At 44.3% G+C, this 18,592-nt stretch overlaps 1 long non-coding RNA gene and 2 other non-coding genes across 3 annotated transcripts; 1 reads left to right on the plus strand and 2 right to left on the minus strand.

The window, feature by feature from the left end:
- Positions 1 to 818: 818 nt before the first annotated feature.
- On the minus strand, positions 819 to 890 carry Trnaw-cca1 (transfer RNA tryptophan (anticodon CCA) 1). Its single transcript has one exon. It is a non-coding gene; the product is annotated as a tRNA-Trp (tRNA).
- A 16-nt stretch (positions 891 to 906) lies between these two features.
- On the plus strand, positions 907 to 2,527 carry LOC134479859 (uncharacterized). Its single transcript, XR_015625222.1, has 2 exons — positions 907 to 1,045; positions 1,646 to 2,527. It is a non-coding gene; the product is annotated as an uncharacterized LOC134479859 (long non-coding RNA).
- On the minus strand, positions 1,504 to 1,575 carry Trnad-guc1 (transfer RNA aspartic acid (anticodon GUC) 1). Its single transcript has one exon. It is a non-coding gene; the product is annotated as a tRNA-Asp (tRNA).
- Positions 2,528 to 18,592: the final 16,065 nt, after the last annotated feature.

Here is an 18,592-nt window from a genome sequence, read left to right on the forward strand (position 1 = left end):
TCAGATGGCATCAGGACTCTGACAGCCTCAGTTTTACTTACTCAGCTCTTTAAAAGGCCTGTCTCCTAAGAGCCACATTACTGAAGATGGGGGTAGGAGACAGGACTCCAACATGAAAAGTTTGAATATACAACTCAGTATACCTTTCTCCCATTTTGCATCTGGAGCATCTAGAGTTACAACATTTCTTTATCTTAGCTTGAACCAAACATATTTCCTTTGAACAAAATCTCACCTTTTTTGATGCAGACAGAACACACTGCACCACCTTGTGATGTACTATTAAGGACCCACCCAGGGCAGAGCAGTCGTCTCTGTTGTGTAACTCCATTCCAGTTTATGTTACTTTCACAACACTTACTCCAGCATTTGGCACCCACTGGCTTACAATGTAACTTTTCTGCTGCTCAAAACCGGTTATCGTTTAATAAATTGTATATGATCTCGCTTTCAAAAGGCAAATAATGGGTCAAAGCTGTTTTTTTTTTTATAAAGTCTGTACCCCAATATTATGTAATTGCTGTGAAAAAAATCACAGCGGGTTCAGAAACCCAATGCAGAGCAGAAAGACCAGTTCCCAAGGCACTGCATGCACAAAAAACAAAACGGAACAAAACAAGCCACCTCACTTTACAAGGCCTAAATCTAGACTTCAGGCGTTACAATATTTGACAGGCCTTATTTTTCAGCAATTAAAGTATGACTGTAACTTCTGAACGAAGCTTCAGAGCACAAGAAGCATTTTTTAAAAAGTGGCGGGAATACACCACAGTCCACAGTTGATTAGTGAATTTGGAAAAAAAAAAAAAAAAAGCTTATGACCCCGACGTGATTCGAACACGCAGCCTTCTGATCTGGAGTCAGACGCGCTACCGTTGCGCCACGAGGTCCTGCTGGGCTGTGGCTCGCGCGGTTTCTTAGGAGTCCGAAAACATGGCGGCTGAAGCATGCATCCCACACTTATTCCCTGCCACTCACTCGGGAGAGCTGGCAGAGACCAAGCGGGTTCACTCGGCGCCCGACTTTCCCTCTCCGTCTAAGTTAGGTAGTAAAACAGCGGAGGCGGGAGACTAGCTGGCGTCTAATCCGGTCAGCGGAGTCGAAGGAAACCCACTCTTCCTCTCCTTTCCGGCAGCCACTTCCGCTCCGGCCGCCCCGCCCCCGCCCGTTAGGGGCGGAGACGCCGTCTCCCCTCCCCCACGCTATCTGCGCGCGGAGCCAGTGACCTCCCTTTGTAATCTGGCGGGATCCCACTGCGCACGCGCGGGCCTGTGCCAAATGGCGCCGGGACACCATAGTTGATCCCCGCTGAGCGTGCGCTGCCTGGGCCAAAAGCACTAGGCGTTTTCTCTCGAACAGAGTTTTTTGTCTCACAGGGAACATTGACACTTAAAAGCAATTGTTTTGAAGAAGACAGTTTTGGGTTTACAAAGGATTCCTCAGCTTTTCAAACAGAGATATCAAGTCCTTGATATCGGCCAGAGAAAAGAAAATGTTTACAACCTCCCCGTCGGGGAATTGAACCCCGGTCTCCCGCGTGACAGGCGGGGATACTAACCACTATACTAACGAGGAGCTGTGAGGAAGTCTTTTTCCAGACCTTACTTAAAGGAGAACTAAGTTGTTTTTCTTTTTTTCCCCCTAGGTTGCAGCGTCTCGTAGCTGGAGGATTCGAAATTGGACTTCTTGGGATGGGCTGCTGTATTTCTTTATCTGGACATGTCGCTGGCTCTGTCTCTCTGTAGAATAAACTACACTCCCAAGCCAACGTGAGCGAACTATGTGAAAATATCTTAGCAGAGCAGAAGCTTTCCAGATGCTTCGGTCTTTTGTGTTCAATCGTGACGAAGGGTTGAAATGAGTTGAGATCCTCACAAATTCGTCTTTTCTACCAGAAGTTGAAGTTCAAGTGTATCCTATGGTGCCAGATCTCTAGTATGGTCAGAGATGTTCCGAAGCTCTGTGTGTCTTCAGACGATTCGTCAGCGTTTGTGACACAAAAGGATCTGTGCTCTTGATGAACTCTCTTAAAATGAAAACTTCACTGACCATCTGACTTTTCCTATATCCCCGTCTAAAGGTGTCTACAACTTAAAAGGAACAGAAGCAAGTTTTAAATGCATTATTAAGTAATATTGCACTTAAAGAATTAAAAACCAAAGGCGTTCCATCGGTTAACATAGAGCTGTGAAAATACAGCAACAGGACCAATAGGATATATTCATATATATCACAATTATTGTGATATATTAAGCCGTTTCATAAACAAGATCGAGCCATTTCCCCGAAGGGGAACAGGGAGGACCTCGTATAGAAACTTTGATTTGTCACCAAGAACATTTACACAGCTATAGATAAACACACATCACCGACCGGGATTCAGAAGATATTTGGAACGTACCGTGTACCAGACATTGTATTAGATGCAATGGGAGACCTTCTTGGGTAAATCCCAAATCTTATGCTATGTTATAGTCGGAGTCAGCCAGCTAGTTCCAATATCAATATTAAAACTTTCACTCGTGTATCTCAAGGGTGCTAACTATTGTATTTTTATGGTCATAGATTACACGGTGATTTTTTAAAAAAATCTGGTGGCAGGATTATTTGTTTAATAGAGACAGAAATGGCAATTTCAGAGGTGTGTTTTGGCTCCCCCCCCCTTCCACCTCTAACTCTATTAACCTCCTACCTCCCACTCCCCCATATCCTGTAGCTTCTGATAACTTCTTACTCTCCAATAACTCTTCTGAGGTCCAAAAGTCCCTGTGGTAACTATGGTGATGCCCTTTTCTGGGTGAGTTTTAAAGGGCTTGCCCTAGGTCTTTTAGTTGGCAGAGTTACAAGGAAGCTGGAACCCAGGTCAAATGAATCACCTGTTTGCCCTGCTCCTTATATGGGAGAAGAGGCGCTCACTGCCTGCTTCGCCCTGTCTTAGCAGAGCCATGCCTGTGTTCTGACACATATGTTACTACTTACTCCCTGGGGACGCTAAGCAGGAGCCTGAGTCAGCTGAGATCAGGGAGCGTGCAGGCAGCTCAGCACCTGCTGTCTGTCTTCCTAAAATGGAAAGGGGAAAAAGACTGGTATTTAACCTGAACCGGGTGTGGGAGATTCCTCACGGTCAGCATTGGGAGAGAGCGCAGGTTACAATGCTGACTGGCAGTCCAAAGGACACTCGGTGGAGGCAGATAGCAGAATGGTTGGTTGACTCTGGAAGCTTCGAGTCTTGGATAGTAATCATGTCTCACAAAACTATTCGCGCTCATCTCAGCAGCCTGTGAGGTGAGGGCTGAAATAGAATCGTACGCAGAGTTACGGTCTTAGGGTTTCTATGGCTGAGAGGGAACACCATGACCCCCTCCCTCCCCTCCCCCCCCAAAAAAGCGAGTTGGGGAGGAAAGGTTTTATTCGGCTTACACTTCCATATTGCTGTCCATTATCAAGGAAGTCAATGGACTCGAACAGAGCAGGAACTGATGCAGAGGCCACAGAGGAACGCTCAGCCAGCTTTCTTAGAGAATCTTGGACCGCCAGCGTAGGGTTGGAACTACCCACAATGGGCTGGGCCCGCCGCCCCCGTGAATCACTAAGAAAATCTTACAGCTGGATCTTATGGAGTCGTTTTTCTCAATTAAGGTTTTCTCCTTTCAGATAACTCTAGCTTCTGTGTCTGGCTGGCACAAATCTAGCCAGCACAGAGTGAGGAAAAGCTGGTAAATCATATAAGCATTGGCAGCCAGTCCTCTGCAGTTTCCCTTAGATGCTTAGATCCATGTGCTTGTACGTTAAAAAGTAAATACCAGCCACGAAGGGGAAAATTTATTACTAGTATGTGTGTTTATACGATGCATGTGGCACGCTCGTTTTTCCGTTATTGGTGCCTAATCAGCTATCTTAGTTGACAGGCAAGGCCTGGTTACTTAGCCATGTGCTGAGCTTACAGTGTGTCCGACATTATATTACACGCATTGGGATATTTCAATGGGTAAATCCTGTTCCTATGGTGCTTGTATTTGTATTGCCAGGCAGACAAACGGTAAACAATATAATAACATGTTAGACATCTTAGACATTGGTAAGAGCAGAAATGCAAAGTAATAGAGAGTGGCTACTTAAGCAGGCGTGATACGTGGAAGTCAGCATGGTTAAGAAGTGAGTCCTCGAGCTGGCGAAATGACTCTGTGGCTAAGAGCACACTTTGCTGTAGCAAGGACCCAAGTTTGCTTCCCAGCACCCACATCAGGTAACTCAGTCATCTGTAACTTCAGCTCCCGCTGTTCCATTGGCCTCTTCTGGTCGTTGTGGGTACTGCACTCATGTAGACACAACCCTCTGTGCGTGCATGGGCACAAACACATAATTCTAAGAAAGACAAACATATCTTAACAGCAAGACATGAATCTTTCCCAAGGCTCAGAGAGCATCCCAGAACATGGAGGAGGAGAAGGAGGAGGATGTGTCGATTGTCATAAATGTGTGTTCAGATGGGAAACGAACTCACAGCAGTTGCGACTACCTGCACGGAGCTGGTACGGACAGAGGCCACCTGTGTTCCATCATGGATCAGGGAGGGGCTCATAAGGCCCCATCCGTCTGGGAAAGAGAGTGCTATTCCTCAGTGGTATAGACACCAGTAGGTGTGTCCCTGTCCAAGTAAATGACCCTCCACCCATGCTTATGCAAACAACCCTAAATCAGGGTGCAGGTGGTGGGGGGGTATAAACGGAGAAAGGAAGGAAGGAAGGAAGGAAGGAAGGAAGAAGGGGTTTGGCGGGATAATAGAGGGCGATAATATCAAAGTACTTATATATGTGTGTATGGAATTGAATGGAGTTGAAAATGAAAGAGCTTTTAAAAAATGATTATTCGCACAAAAGTGAAGAAAGTATGTCTTGTCAACATGACTGTTTCTAGGGCATGAGAGCCTTGGAAGAGGCCATCTTAGGATTTGGGCTTTCATCCTGAGTGAGGTGGAAAGATCCAATAGGGGGTTTTAAAAACTTTTCTTTTTTAAAGATTTATTTACTTTATTTATAGATAGGTGTGAGCCACTACGTGGTTGCTGGGAATTGAATTTAGGACCTATGGAAGAACAGCCAGTTCTCTTAACCACTGAGCCATTTCTCCAGCCCCGGTTTTTTTTTTTTTTTTTTTTTTTTTTTTTTTTTTTTGGAGACAGGGTCTCTCTACAGCTCTCTACAGGACAGCTCTTGGCTGTCCTGGAACTCACTGTGTAGGCTGGCCTTGAACCTACAGAGATATCTGTCTGGTCTTTTCCCCACCTGTCGATCTGGGATTAAAGTCAAGTGTCACAGAGTTTGGAGTAGAAAATGACATGGTCTGACCTCTGTTTTAGTGTCTTTGAGCCAGGTTTAGTGGTGCTAGCCTATACTCTTAGGCAGGAGGCAGGAGGATTGCCAGCCCTGGGCACAGTCAGATTGTGCCAACAAAGAAAAAGAAACAAAGACAGACAAGAGAAAAGAGGCAAAAGGTCAAAGGGGGTTGAGAGGAGACTGGAGGGAGATAAGAACAAAGGCAAGATGGTTAATGAAGAAGTGGTCCTGTGGTAAAACACTTTGGTCAAGGGGTTGGGGATTTAGCTCAGCGGTAGAGCACTTGCCTAGCAAGCTCAAGGCCCTAGGTTCAATCCCCAGCTCCGGAAAAAAAGAAAAGAAAAAAAAAAAAAAACCACTTTGGTCAAAAACAATGCACTAAAGGGGGCCTGTTTTATCTTACATATCCAAATGATTGTTCCTCATTGAGGGAAATCATTGAGCCTGGCAGCAGGCTCTAAAGCACAAACCGAGGATGAATACACTTCACTGTCCCACCTACCTAGAGATGGCCCACCTTCAGTGGGCCGGGCCCTCCCACATCAATTTTTAACCAAAATCTCTCCTAGTCGGCGTCACAGGACAATCTGATCAAGGTCATTTTTTTTTTTTTTTTTATAAACCGGATTCCCTCTTCCCAGGTAATTCTAAGTCTGTGTTATGTTGACAGTAAAAAAAAACCAACATCAAAATATAACATGATGGTTTATATATTTATCTTTTAAAGACATTGTTGCATTGTTCTGCTTGGGTTGCTTTTCCAGAGGGCCTGGGTTCTATCCCCAGAGCTTACATGGTGGCTCATAACTGTCTGTAACTCTAGTTCTGGGGATCTGATGCCCTCTTTTCTTGTCTTGTGTCCAGTCTTAAGGCAAACCCAACCCAATCCTGATGCCCACCCCAACTGAAATGAATGAATGAATGAAACAAATCACTCTATCCTTGCCTGAAGAAGATCAGAGGTGCTGGTAACCCATGCTCTCTTCCCTGACAGACTGGGGGTGGTGGTGGTGGTGTCAGTTTTCAAGTTGTTGGGAAAGACAAATTCATTTTGGGCATGTGGGGGTGACATGGAATAATGTCTACTTACCTTTGCTCTTTAAGTGTTCCTTTTAAAAGCAAAGCAAGAAAAGGAGAACAAAAACAAACAAACAAGCAACAACAAAACTAACCCTGCTTTGTCCCTGCTTCTGATGCAAACCTCGAGCAGTTTTCGAGTGGCTTTTGTGGATCTAAGAAAAAAAGTTGTCTGTAGCATTTTTGGGCTTATGTCCTCTTTTATCAGCAAAGTGTTCTCCTAAGAGTCCACCCGTGATCAGCGAGGTGTGGTGACTCACATCTTTAATCTCAGCATCTCAGAGGCTGAGGCAGGAGAATCGTCTGAATTTCAGGCCACCGTGGCTACAGAAGGAGAACCCATCAGACAGAGATAAATGAGCGAGCGAAAACCCACCCATAAAGTAAGGCACACGACCTAGTCAGAAAATTACCACGCGGCCTCACGCTTTACGCATTTATAAACACTGGGAGAAGTTGGAAAGAAAGAAAAGAAGATCTGTTAGAATGTGCCGATCCGGAAGCCGGGTGGGGGTGGTGCACACCTTTAGCCTGATGTACATTCTTAAGTCTAGGTCAGCCAGGGCTACACAGAGAAACGCTGTCTCGAAGGGCACGGTGAAGGGGCGGGAAAGAAAAGAAAAATATGAATAATGTCGGATTAAAAAAAAAAAAGAAGGAGGGGTGGGGGAAGGACATGACTACTCCAAGGTATGGTTGAGGAGGTTTATTTTAGATGTGAAGGCGAGCACAGTCTGAGGCATCTGGAAGTGTCCGGACTGAATTGGGTCAGCAGAGTGAACGGGGTTATAAGAGGAATGAGAAGGGAGGAGAATGAGAGAGGGGAGGAAGAGAGAGAGAGAGAGAGAGAGAGAGAGAGAGAGAGAGAGAGAGAGAGAGAGAGAGAGAGAGAGAGAGAGAGAGAGGGAGAGAGAGAGAGAGAGAGAGAGAGAGAAGGGACCGGGAGCCAAGAGAGCCAAGCCAAGAGGGCACGAAAATGCCTGAGTTATATAGTGAAGAAGAGCTGGAGGAAGGGAAGCCAAGCTCAGGTGCTGGAGGGGTTTAGGGTCCCTGATAGGGGGGCCAGGCCTCTAGGACAAGTAGCAGAGGTGCTAAGAGGTGCTAGGAGAACTGGGCGGCTAGCACCCGTTTTGATACATTAATAGGCACCTCAGCCGTTTATCCAGAGTTTCTTTGAGGACCTAAAAAAAGTGCCGATCTGTATTTCCGAATTCTCCACCAGATGCTTGTTATTACCCTGAACTGAATAGTTTAAGGTTACTAATATTAGGTAAAACAGCTCAGGTGTCCTTCCTTAGCTGTTTTGTTTTCTCTCTTTGTTGTCTTTTTAAAATTCTACTGTGGTTCTTGTTTCCTCATTACTGCGCAGCTTAAACTGTTTTCCCAGTCCTCGGCCTGGCAAAGGAGTTGGGGGTAAGGCTTTGGAATTGAGTCCAACACAGGGCGGGAGGCTTTTCCCGGTGTCCCTTTGTCTCGGAGCCCAGTGTTCCCGGTCTTTTGTTCTCCCGCAGCCAGCACGATTTGAGATTTAAAGAAAAACAAGAGCCGATTCTCCTCGCGCCCTCTGGTGTCCCAACGCAGTATAACCAGATAAAATCCACAAACAAACATCGCGGCCATTTCACAGACCGGAGATGTCCAGAGAGAGGAGAAGAACGCCTGGAATCTTGGATGAGATTGGATACCAACAGAATTTCTAAGTGTGGAGACGGATTAAGACGAGCTACAACAGCAGCAGCAACAACAAAAACAGCAGTGCCTGTGGTGCAGATACTTAGGAGAATTGTAGGAGCTGGGATCCTACGTAGCTTTTACCTTTAGCATGTGCCAAGCAGCTCTGGGTTTGAGCCCCACTAACGTTAAACACAAAACAGAACCCAGAACCTAATAGTTCAACAACTCAGTTCTCAAAGTAAAAGAATAAAGATTTTAAACTATCCCCCACTGACCCTGCTGTGAGGACAAGTGCACCTCACAGCAAAGAATAACATAACATATTTTGGGGATGTAGCCTGGCTATAGCCACCACAAACCATCTGGCCTCGATAAGGCCTGACTCAACAGTCCTGAGAAAAACGAGAATTAGGGTCAGCTTGCCCCAGAAGCAGGGCAGCCTAGAGTTGAACTGAGCCCAAGTTACAAACCAATGAAATTGCTTTGTGTGACTGTTGTCAACTACCTATGTAATTTTCCCTGTAAATCCCTTCCCCTAATTGGGCTCGGGGTCGACTCCTCTGTCTCCTGTGTGAGATACCTGTTGTCCCCAGAGCTCTGGTTCCTCAAATACACTTCTTGTTTATTACATCAAGACTGGTTTCTCCTGAGTTCTTGGGGGTTGCATTGTCTCGAGATTTGAGTGGGGGTCTTCCCCACCCCGGTGGTCTTTCAAAAGCACTTGGCAAAAGCTTATGGGTACTAGAACCAAGAAAGTCAAGAAAATCCAACGTAATCACTATTTTAGTTTTTGGTTTTCTCCCTTTTTTTTGTTTGTTTGTGTGCCTCCCCCACTCCCCCCGCAGAGTTTCTCTGTGTAGCCCTGGCTGAACCAGAACTTGCTCTGTTGGCAAGGTCCTTCTGCCTCTGTCTCCCCAGTGCGAAGATTAAAGCCACGAACCATTATGCTCACTGCAACCTTTTTTCTTAAGCCAGCGACATCTCTGAGCTGTGTATTTGGAGTAGGAATAGAAGCAGGATTTTTTTTTTCTCTTGATTTGTTTAGGTTTTTGTTCGTTTGTTTAAATTTTATTTGGGGAGGAGAGTGGGGTCTAGAGAGATAGCTCAGTGGTTAAGAGCACTGACTACCCTTCTAGAGGGCCCAGGTTCAATCCCTGCACCCACATGGTGGCAGACAAATGTCTGGACTCCAGTTCTAACAGACATACACGCTGGCCAAAACCAGGTTACACATCAGATTAAAAAAATAAATAAGTCTGAAAAGCTTTTTAAAGTTTGGCTGTCCTAGACCAGGCCAGCATTGAATTCACAGAGTTCTGCCTTCGCCTGCCTCCTGAGTGCTGGGATCAAAAAATACACCATCACTCCTGGCTGGCAAATTTTTGGTTTAAATGTTGGGTAGGTAAAATTATAGCAACTAATTGGTACCATAGTTGTATTTGGATAAGCAACACAATACAGGCGTAATGAGATTCAAAACGTACCCAAAGGTATGTAGGTAAAACTTTTCTCCTACAATTCTTTCAGCTGACGTTAAGGTTGGCTTGACAGTTCCCGGAGGTCTTCCGAAGATTACAATTTGTCTTGGTTTACCTCTTTGTGGCTGTGATAAAACACCCTCACCAAAAGCAACTTGGGAAGGAAAGAGTTTATTTGGCTTAGAAGTTATGGTCTGTTGTTGAGGGAAACCACAGCAGGGGCTGATGTAGAGGCCATGAAGGGGTTGGTTTTGCTTACTGGCTTGCACTCCACGGCTTGCTCAGCCTGAATTTTATGCAACCCAAGACCTCCTACCCAGGGGTGGCACCACCCACAATGGGCAGGGTCTTTCATATCAGCCATTCATCAAAGAAATGCCCGATAGGCTTGCCCATGGGCCAATTGGTGGAGTCTGTTCTTGCAGTTAACACTAGTTTGTGTGACACCAACAAGAACTAACCAGGAGGCCTTTCCCCCTCATTCTTCTGGTTCTTTTCAACCTTTAGCCTACCAACTTCTCCTTTTTACAAATGTCATTTGGTGGTCACAATGTAATTCCTGCAGGCAATGAAGCCACTCTTTCAAGGTTGGCACTTGAGTGAAGAGCCAGCCCCAGCAAACTTTCTAAGTTCGTCCATTTAGCAGCAAGGAGGCTTACCCCAGGGTCCTGGCCGGTGTCTCCTTGTTTGGTTAGACTGTTACTGGGTTCCAAAGAGATTCAGTAGATGATAATGAAGTAAAAAACCCAAGAGATTCTAGTAGTTTTTCATACTCTAGAGCAGCAGTTTTCTACCTCTGTGGCAGTCAGGTATCAGATAGTTACATCACGATTTGTAACAGTAGCAACATTACAGATATAAAGTAGCAACAAAATAATTCCATGGTTGGGAGTCACCACAGCATGAACTATATCAAAGGGTTGCAACATTGGGAAGGTTGAGAACCATTGATTTGGAGCTCTGTGTTATTTTTAAGAACCCAAATCTATGGTATAATCTGTTTTTGCTTTGAGCCCATGAAAATAATTTAATCATTTTGTGTTGGGGGGTGGGGTATGCCCAGAGGAGTAAATACCATGTAAGTATCTTAAAGTCCCCCAAGCTTTATGAAGGAGTCTGTTTATATTCTTACTCTTTCTCCAATTCTCCAATGATTTAGATCTTTTTAGTAATCTTATTCTAACTTCCCCCATTTTTTAAAAATAATTGGATTTATTTCCTCTTATTGAAAATATATTTTTAAAAATATATCCTGACCACCCCTCACACCCCACTCTTCCGGGTTCTCTCCCCACCCGCCCTCCAATCCAGATTGATCTTTTCTGTCTTTCATTAGAAAACAACCAGGCACTTGTGAAGCAGAGGCAGGCAGATCACTGTGAGTTCGAGGCTAGCCTGGTTTACAGAGCAGGACTCAGAGACACTTCCAGGACTGCACAGGGAGACCTTGTCTCGAAAAATCGTAAACAAACAAACACAAATAAAACATGAAAGAAAACAAACAGGCTTCTAAGGGATGATATTAAAATAAAATATATTAAGGTAAAATAGAGTAGGATGGAAACAAACAAACAAAACGGGAGGAAAAGAGCCCAGGGAAAGGCACAAGAAACAGATATAGATGCAGGGACCCACTGATTCGCTCGCTCAGGAATCGCATTGAAAACCCTAAACTAGAAGCCATAACGTCTACGTGAAGAAACTGCTCCTCTGGTCAGAATGCAACTTCTCTCATTTTTAAAAAGGTTGAACATAGTTTCGTGTTTAACTGTAGGATGGATTTTCTCCGGAGCCAGTTCAGGTAAGGGTTCCCTTCCAGGGTTCCCTGGCGGAGTGGTTTTAGTATGGAAGGCATTGTTCACAGCAGCAGCCGAGCCGGTGTTTTTGTTTTAGGATTATGAAGGAGAACTATTTTCTAGTCTGTACTAATCCGAGTTTATGCTGTGTTGCACAGACTTATCACAGTAGCATTCACTCAGTTCCTTCTCAAAAACCTCGGTCCAGAGGAAAAAAATGATCTTGCCCCTTCTAATTTGAAATATATCCATCGCAAAGTATCTTTGTTACGGTTCGTCCACCCCTCAGCCAGTCTGTGGTGGGTTGTCATGAGGCTTGGCTCTGGTGTCCTTCCTCGGGTGTGTCTTCGCAGAGCACAGAGCAGTGCCTAGCATCCAGTAAATGCTTTAGACCTATAAGTAATCAATACATAGACACATTGCTGGGTGCTTGGCTCACGGCCACCTGAGCAACTGGGTTCTCTTAGCAACAAATATGAAGGAATGGGTTTGGGGTATACAACTCACGGTGCCTGCCAAAACACACATCTGAGGCTTAGCTAGATGTTGTCAAGTTGTTCCCCGCAGGGGGCGAAGCGGTTTACACTCCCACCAGCAATATGTCTGAGCATCTGTCTCCCTAACCTTCACCCACATGGTGTTATCAAAATTTCTGTCTGTGCCAATCTAGAAGCTTTCATTTGCATCTCCCTTATTATAGAGAAGTTTGAGCATATTTCCCTGTCTTAAAGCAGTGTGCAATTTATTTCCTGAGAACTGTTTACTTTTTTATCCTTGGCCCATTTTTTTTTTTTTTTTTTTTGGAGCCCAAAATTGGCCTTTTTCTTACCAATTTGTGGGAATGCAAATAGTTACCAGATTTTTATGTGTTTTGGGTTGGTGGTATTACTAAGCAGAATTTTTAAAAAGAACTTATATTTAGCCATTTTTTTTTCTTTTTATAGCTTCTAGCTCTCGTGGCATGCTTAGAAGTGCTTTTCCTATTTCCATCTACCAGAATAATTCTCCTCCATTTTCCTCTTTTACTTTCAGTTTTGAGTTTTCTGGGTAAATCTTGATCCGAATGGTATTTTTGTAGTTGTTTACATATTTATTTGTGGTGCTGGGGATTAAGTCTAAGGCTTTGTGTATGTTAGGCAAATACTCCATCACTGGATTATATATCCCTAGCCCTCCATCTTGAATTAATTTTGGTGTGATGCTATAATGTTACCAAATATTTCATCTTTTTTCCACTGAGGAAAACTCTTCCTCACGATGAAAATCATATTCCTGATTTTCAAAGACTGCTTACTATGGGACATTTAACATGTCAAAGGGTTACAAAAAGCACCATTTAAACTGAGTGCTGGTGGCACATGCCTTTAATTCTAGGACTCTGGAGGCAGAGGCAGACAGATCTCTGAGTCTGAGGACAGCCTGGTCTACTGTTGGGAGCTATGCCCTTAAAACCCTCCATTATTGATGTTAATATTGTAATTAGAGTTAGGTATGACTGGGTTCATTAAGAGGTCAGGACACGGAAAATCCCCAGCCAGCTGCAGAAGGCTAATATAAATCTGGTGGTCAGGATGCCTAATGATATGACAAACTTGTGACCTTTCTGACATCCTGTTGACATCAACTGATTGCCTGTCTACAAGAGCACTGTGTCCTTGGCTGGCGTAAATGTTCCTCACTTTCCCCCTCCCTCTGTTACCCCTGCTGTGGTATAAATTCTACCTTGGGAAAAAATAAAATTTGTCACTTTGATCAGACTCTTTGTCCTGGCATCCTTCTTCGCCTCTCTTGTCCTCCATTTTCTCCTAGGTGGTCCCCAACCTCTGCTGACTGCCCTGTGGGCTGGGGCAGTCTACGGAGCGAGTTCTAGGATGGAGAACCCTGCCCAGAGTTCCACCAAAAAAAAATCCCTGTGTCTAAAAACAAATAAAAAAGAATGTCACTCAATGGCTAAGAAGCTGGGAGAAAAAATTAATTTGTAATTTCGTGCGTGAAACATGGAAATGTTATTTTTATTGGTTTGTTTGTGTGTATGTCTGCATATGGGTATGTGTTCATGCATACAATGCTGGAGAAGGCCAGAGTCATCGGATGCCCCTGGAGCTGGAGCTTCAGGTGGTTGTGATTTGCCTAATGGGGGATGCAGGGAACTAGTTGGGTCCTTAGGAAGAGCAACACATGCTCCTACCCGCCAAATCACCTCTGCAGCACCTACATCCTTATTTTATAAGAACATTGACTTTTGTTAAAGGTTTGTCGAGTGTAATACACCTGAGTAATCGTATCAGAACTATGCAGAGCTTAAGGGCTGGTGTTAAAATGAACGTTTGTGTCTATTGCACTAGCGACCCAGGCTGCAGCATCATGTGTTCTCCTGGAATCATATTCTTCTTCTTCCTCCTCAATGTGTAACCTCTTTGATAATTATTCCTTAAACCTGTTGTATATTTACAACCTATATAACTCCTTTTTTTTTTTTTCTGGAGCTGGGGACTGAACCCAGGGCTATGCGCTTGCTAGGCAAGCACTCTACCTCTGAGCTAAATCCCCAACCCCCTATATAACTCCTTAAATACTATATTGCTTGCTTTGTGAGATAGGTTTTCTCTGTGGAGCCCTGGCTGTCCAGGAACTTGTCCAGAGATTTGAGGCTCTGTTCCGCCTGCCCTAGTGTCTGCAGTGGCAGAGCAGACGGGGGACTACAACTCTACCTACAGTGGGGCTCTTTCCCTGTTTCTTTCAAGCTCTGTATGGTGTGTGTGTATGTGTGTGTGTGTACCTATGGTGTGTGTGTATACCTATGGTGTGTGTGTATATGTGTGTGTGTGTGCGTGTGTGTACCTTTGGTGTGTATGTGTATGTGTGTGTGTACCTATGGTGTGTGTGTATGTGTGTATGTGTGTATGTGTGTGTGTACTTATGGTGTGTGTGTATTTGTATGTGTGTGTGTGTGTGTGTGTGTGTGTGTGTGTGTGTGTAGAAGTTAGAGGTCAAAGTTGCATATCTTCCTCAGTTGCTTTCCGATTTGTCCCCTTATTCACTTGTTAATCATTGAGTCAGGGTTCCTACCTGAAGCTGGTGCTCTCTGCTTTGGCTAGATTAGCTGACCAGGGACCTGCAGGGCTCAGTCAGCCTTAGCTTGATTTTCATGTTGTACTTTTGAGAGCTTTCTACACATTTATATCCTGGCCTCTATTTTGATTTTTTTTTTTAAATCTGTTTTCACGTTGTAAAAATTCATAAGCTCATTCTCACATTGAGATCCTACTTTCAGTATCATATTTGGTTCTTGTTTTATGGAAACAAAAATACTGTCTTGTCTTTTCTTGCGGGGAGTGTTAGAGAGTGTGATCTGGAACATCTTCTCTCCTTTACAGTTTCTGTTTTCTTCCAGGAAATCTCTTCCTCCTCTCCCACCTCCTCTTTTTTTTTTTTCTTTCTTGGAGGTAGGGTTTTACTATGTATCCTAGGCTGGTCTTGAACCTATATCCTCACTGAGTGTTTAGATTGCTGGTATGTAGGTAGCATTATACCCAATGACGATTCTCTTTTCTTCTATTATTTTTTTCTTTGATTCTTATAAATTTTTTTTGTTTTGTTGGCAGGTTCTCGTTATGTAGTGCTGGCTACTCATGCTGTAGACCACGCTAGCCTCGAACTCAAAGATCTCCTGCCTCTGCCTCTTGAGTGCTGGGATCAAAGGTGTGCACCGTCACACCTGGCACTTGTGGGATTTTTAAAAAGTCCTTCATGGTCACAAGATAACTCTCTACCACATCTCACACACACATGACCCCATATAGGATAGGAAGTACCAATACTGACCTTAGCTCTCTTAAACAGGAAGCCAAGTCATAGTGGTTTAACTATCCATGTATCTGGCCTGTCAGATATTTGTGCCAGTCACATTCCCACACTATTAGAGGGTAAAGGATGAGGCTTTGGGGAAGGACTCACAACTCATAGTGTGTTTCTTCTTTGTGCAAGCACAAATGTGGGGTTGGTGAGCAAGAGATAAGGTGGAAATGATTGATTGCCAGCAAGGCAGCTAATAATGCTTGTTTTGCTCTTCACAAAAGCATCTCATGCCTTACGTTGTACTGTCGACAGCTGGCGGGTGAAATCAGACAGAAAATGTCCTGAACATCTCACAATTGTGTAATGCTAAAGATTGGTTTGAATTTTTAAATTTTGTGCATATGTGTGTGTGGGTCTGTGCAAACGTAAGCGTAGGTACCCAAGGAGGCCAGGAGAGGGAGCCAGATTCCCTGGAGCTGGTGTTAGAGGTGGTTGTCAGCTGCCCAGTGTGGATGCTGGGAACCGAACTTTGGTTCTCTGTGAGAGCAGCCGATGCGATTAACCACTGAGCCATCTCTCTGGACCCGTAGAATGTCACTGAAAGAACGATGGTCAGTCTATCTGAGCGAAGGTAGAGAATGAGGGGATTTTGTAAGACTCAAACAGCTGAACAGAGTTAGCCAGGGTGTTAGGACTTGGCTCGAGAAATAAAGTTAAAATAATGGAACAAGAATTTGATTAAATTCACAGTAATAGTAAGATATTGCGCATTAATATTAACATCGAAAGGGGCAGAGAAGGAAAGCACAAAGAGGAAAATGTTTTTGAAGGTTTTTTTTCTTCTTGTTTTTGGATTTCTGCTCATGGAAGAACTGGTTTCCAGCCGATAAAAAGCTGTTGAAGATGGTTTGTTCTGCCGCTTTTGATGAATTATCAGGAGACCCAGGAAAAGTTATGTTCACTGAAAACAACTCCATCAATAATAAAATAATTCAGTTGACTCTGGTTTGTGAAGAAGAAGAAACAGGTATTCTCAGTCTGTTTGAAACGTTATTTTCTGTGTTCTTTGGGGCTGTTTCACTCGGGTTCTTAGTGGCCCATAACGGAACTGTCAGCTGGCTTAAACAGAAGCAAAATCTACTACGGTCTGACAGGTATCATGAGAGAATTCTGGGAGAGTCAGAGTAGGCTTGATGGCTTCACAGCCAGAAACGAGTCACTTTTAGACTCCAGCAAAGACTCCTGAACATCAGCTGTTGAGGACTTGGCTGGAACGTCCCTGAGGACCAATTGACACAGAACCGGGCTAGACGCCTGGAAGGCTGGAGAGATGGCTCAGTGATTAAGAGCACTGGCTGCTCTTTCCAGAGGACTCAGGTTCAATTCCCAGCATCCTCACAACTGTCTGTAACTCCTATTCCAGGGGAATCTGACACCCTCTGTACAGGCAAATCACCAAAGAACATAAAAAATAAAAACAGAAGAACCAGGCTAGAACAAAGCCCTCCCTGCAACAGACTAGTAGGTCCCCATGTACTGCCAATTTGTTTGTGAGCCTTGCACCCAAGATTTTCATGTGGGAGTAGTTAATTAGTAGAGTCTTTATCGTATGCCTCATTTGCTTCCCACATGTGAGGGAGTGGCCAAGTGTAGAGAATCCTCTAAGCACAGACATTATGTGTAAAAGATGCTGGGTAATGCTAATAGGACACACAGAAAATGGAAAGAGAGACCAGGTTAAAATCGCCTTAGTCCACCCCCCCTTGCTTAGCTACTAGACCTTTCTAAACCTATTTTCTCTGTCTACAGAACGAGTGTGATTCTTGGGGCTGCCACTAATATTGAGCAAGGTAGCATAGAAGCATTTAGCCTGCTGCCTGGTGAATACTCGCAGATCACAAGCTCATTTTGCTCCCCATCTTGTCTGTCTTGTTGACGTAGAACCTTCAAAGGCTGCTGACGATGCACTTCGCTATGTACAGAACATTAGCTGTATCTTGTCCCAGGTAGGAACAGTTCAAATACTAAGTTTCAAATATCAAATTCCCTTCCTGGCTAAAAGGAAACCGAGAGAGGTTATTACCCAAATTCTGAGAAGTTGTGAGTGCTTGTCTTCTTAAATCTCCCTGTGCTGTCTGTCTACCACCACGATCGCGATCGCGATTGCCAGTGACATCAGCGTGTGCCCTGGTAAAAAGCAAATCAGAAAACAGAAGAAAGCCCAGGTCAGTGCAGGGAGGTAAATCTTGCAGCAGCCTCCCAAACGCTGGGATTTCAAGCATGGGTCACCACACCTGCCTTCTTGGAATGGATTTTTCAAGGCGAATGAAGTCACCAAAGGAAGTGTAAATGCTGGTTTAGTTTAGAGGCAGCTCTTGGTTTAGGTTAGCTTAGAAGTTTTAGTTTGCTTAGTGGGTGTACTCGCTGGTTTTGTATGTCAACTTGCTACTAGCTGGAGTTATCGCAGAGAAAGGAGCCTCCCTTGAGGAAATGCTTTCATGAAATCCAGTTGTAAGACATTTACTCAATTAGTGATCAAGAGTGGGAGGACCTAGCCCACTGTGGGTGATGCCATCCCTGGGCTATTATTGGTCCTGGGTTCTTTAGAAAGCAGGCTGAGCAAACCAGGGGAAGCAAGTCAGTAAGCAGCACCTCTCCATGGCCTCTGTATCAGCTCCTGCTTCCAAAATGCAGCCCTGGTTGAGTTCCTGTCCTGACTTCCTTTGGTGATGAACAGCAATATGGAAGTGTAAGTTGAATAAACCCTTTCCTCCCCAATTTGTTTCTTGGTTGTGATGTTTTGTGCAGGAATAGAAACCCTGATTGAGACACTCGATCAGTCTTAGGTCAGAGATATCCTGCGGTGTGTAGTCCGGAATGTTAAGAGGCTCTGTTAGGAATTTGGATCCAAGTCTGTATTACAGACTTGGTTCATAGAATCTGGGAGGGAAGGAAGGGAAGCTGTTTTCTTGGCTGTCTCATCTCAGTTCTTCTGCCCAGATTGTTCTGACCGCCAGGATGGTTGCTTTGTCTAGGGTAGTCTACTTAGGGAGAGCTTGTCATTTCAGGACAACCAAGCGGAGACAATTCAAGTCTTCTTGAGAATGTATCAGCTGTCAGCTCTGGGAAGGGAGTGTGGCCATGTGTTTACTTGTGGTTTTGATTTTGTGTCTTAAGCCAGTTTAGCTACTGGAAAGTAAACCAAAGATTACATAAAGACAGGGACGGAAGAAGTTTCCGGGTGGCTGACATCAGTACAAATACCAGGATCTAAACTATGGAGGTCATCTAGAAATGAATGCTTAGGGGGGGCAAAAAGTTCACCTACTTTTCTTAAACAAGCCTGCTAGTTCTGGATATCCCCACTCTGGAGACGTAAGACAAACTAGGGCTAAGGGAAATTTTTAAATAACCAGGCGTAGAGTGACTCAGG

The sequence above is a fragment of the Rattus norvegicus genome, chromosome 7, assembly GCF_021556685.1.
Source record: "Rattus norvegicus strain SHRSP/BbbUtx chromosome 7, alternate assembly SHRSP_T2T, whole genome shotgun sequence".
Classification (NCBI taxonomy): domain Eukaryota; kingdom Metazoa; phylum Chordata; class Mammalia; order Rodentia; family Muridae; genus Rattus; species Rattus norvegicus.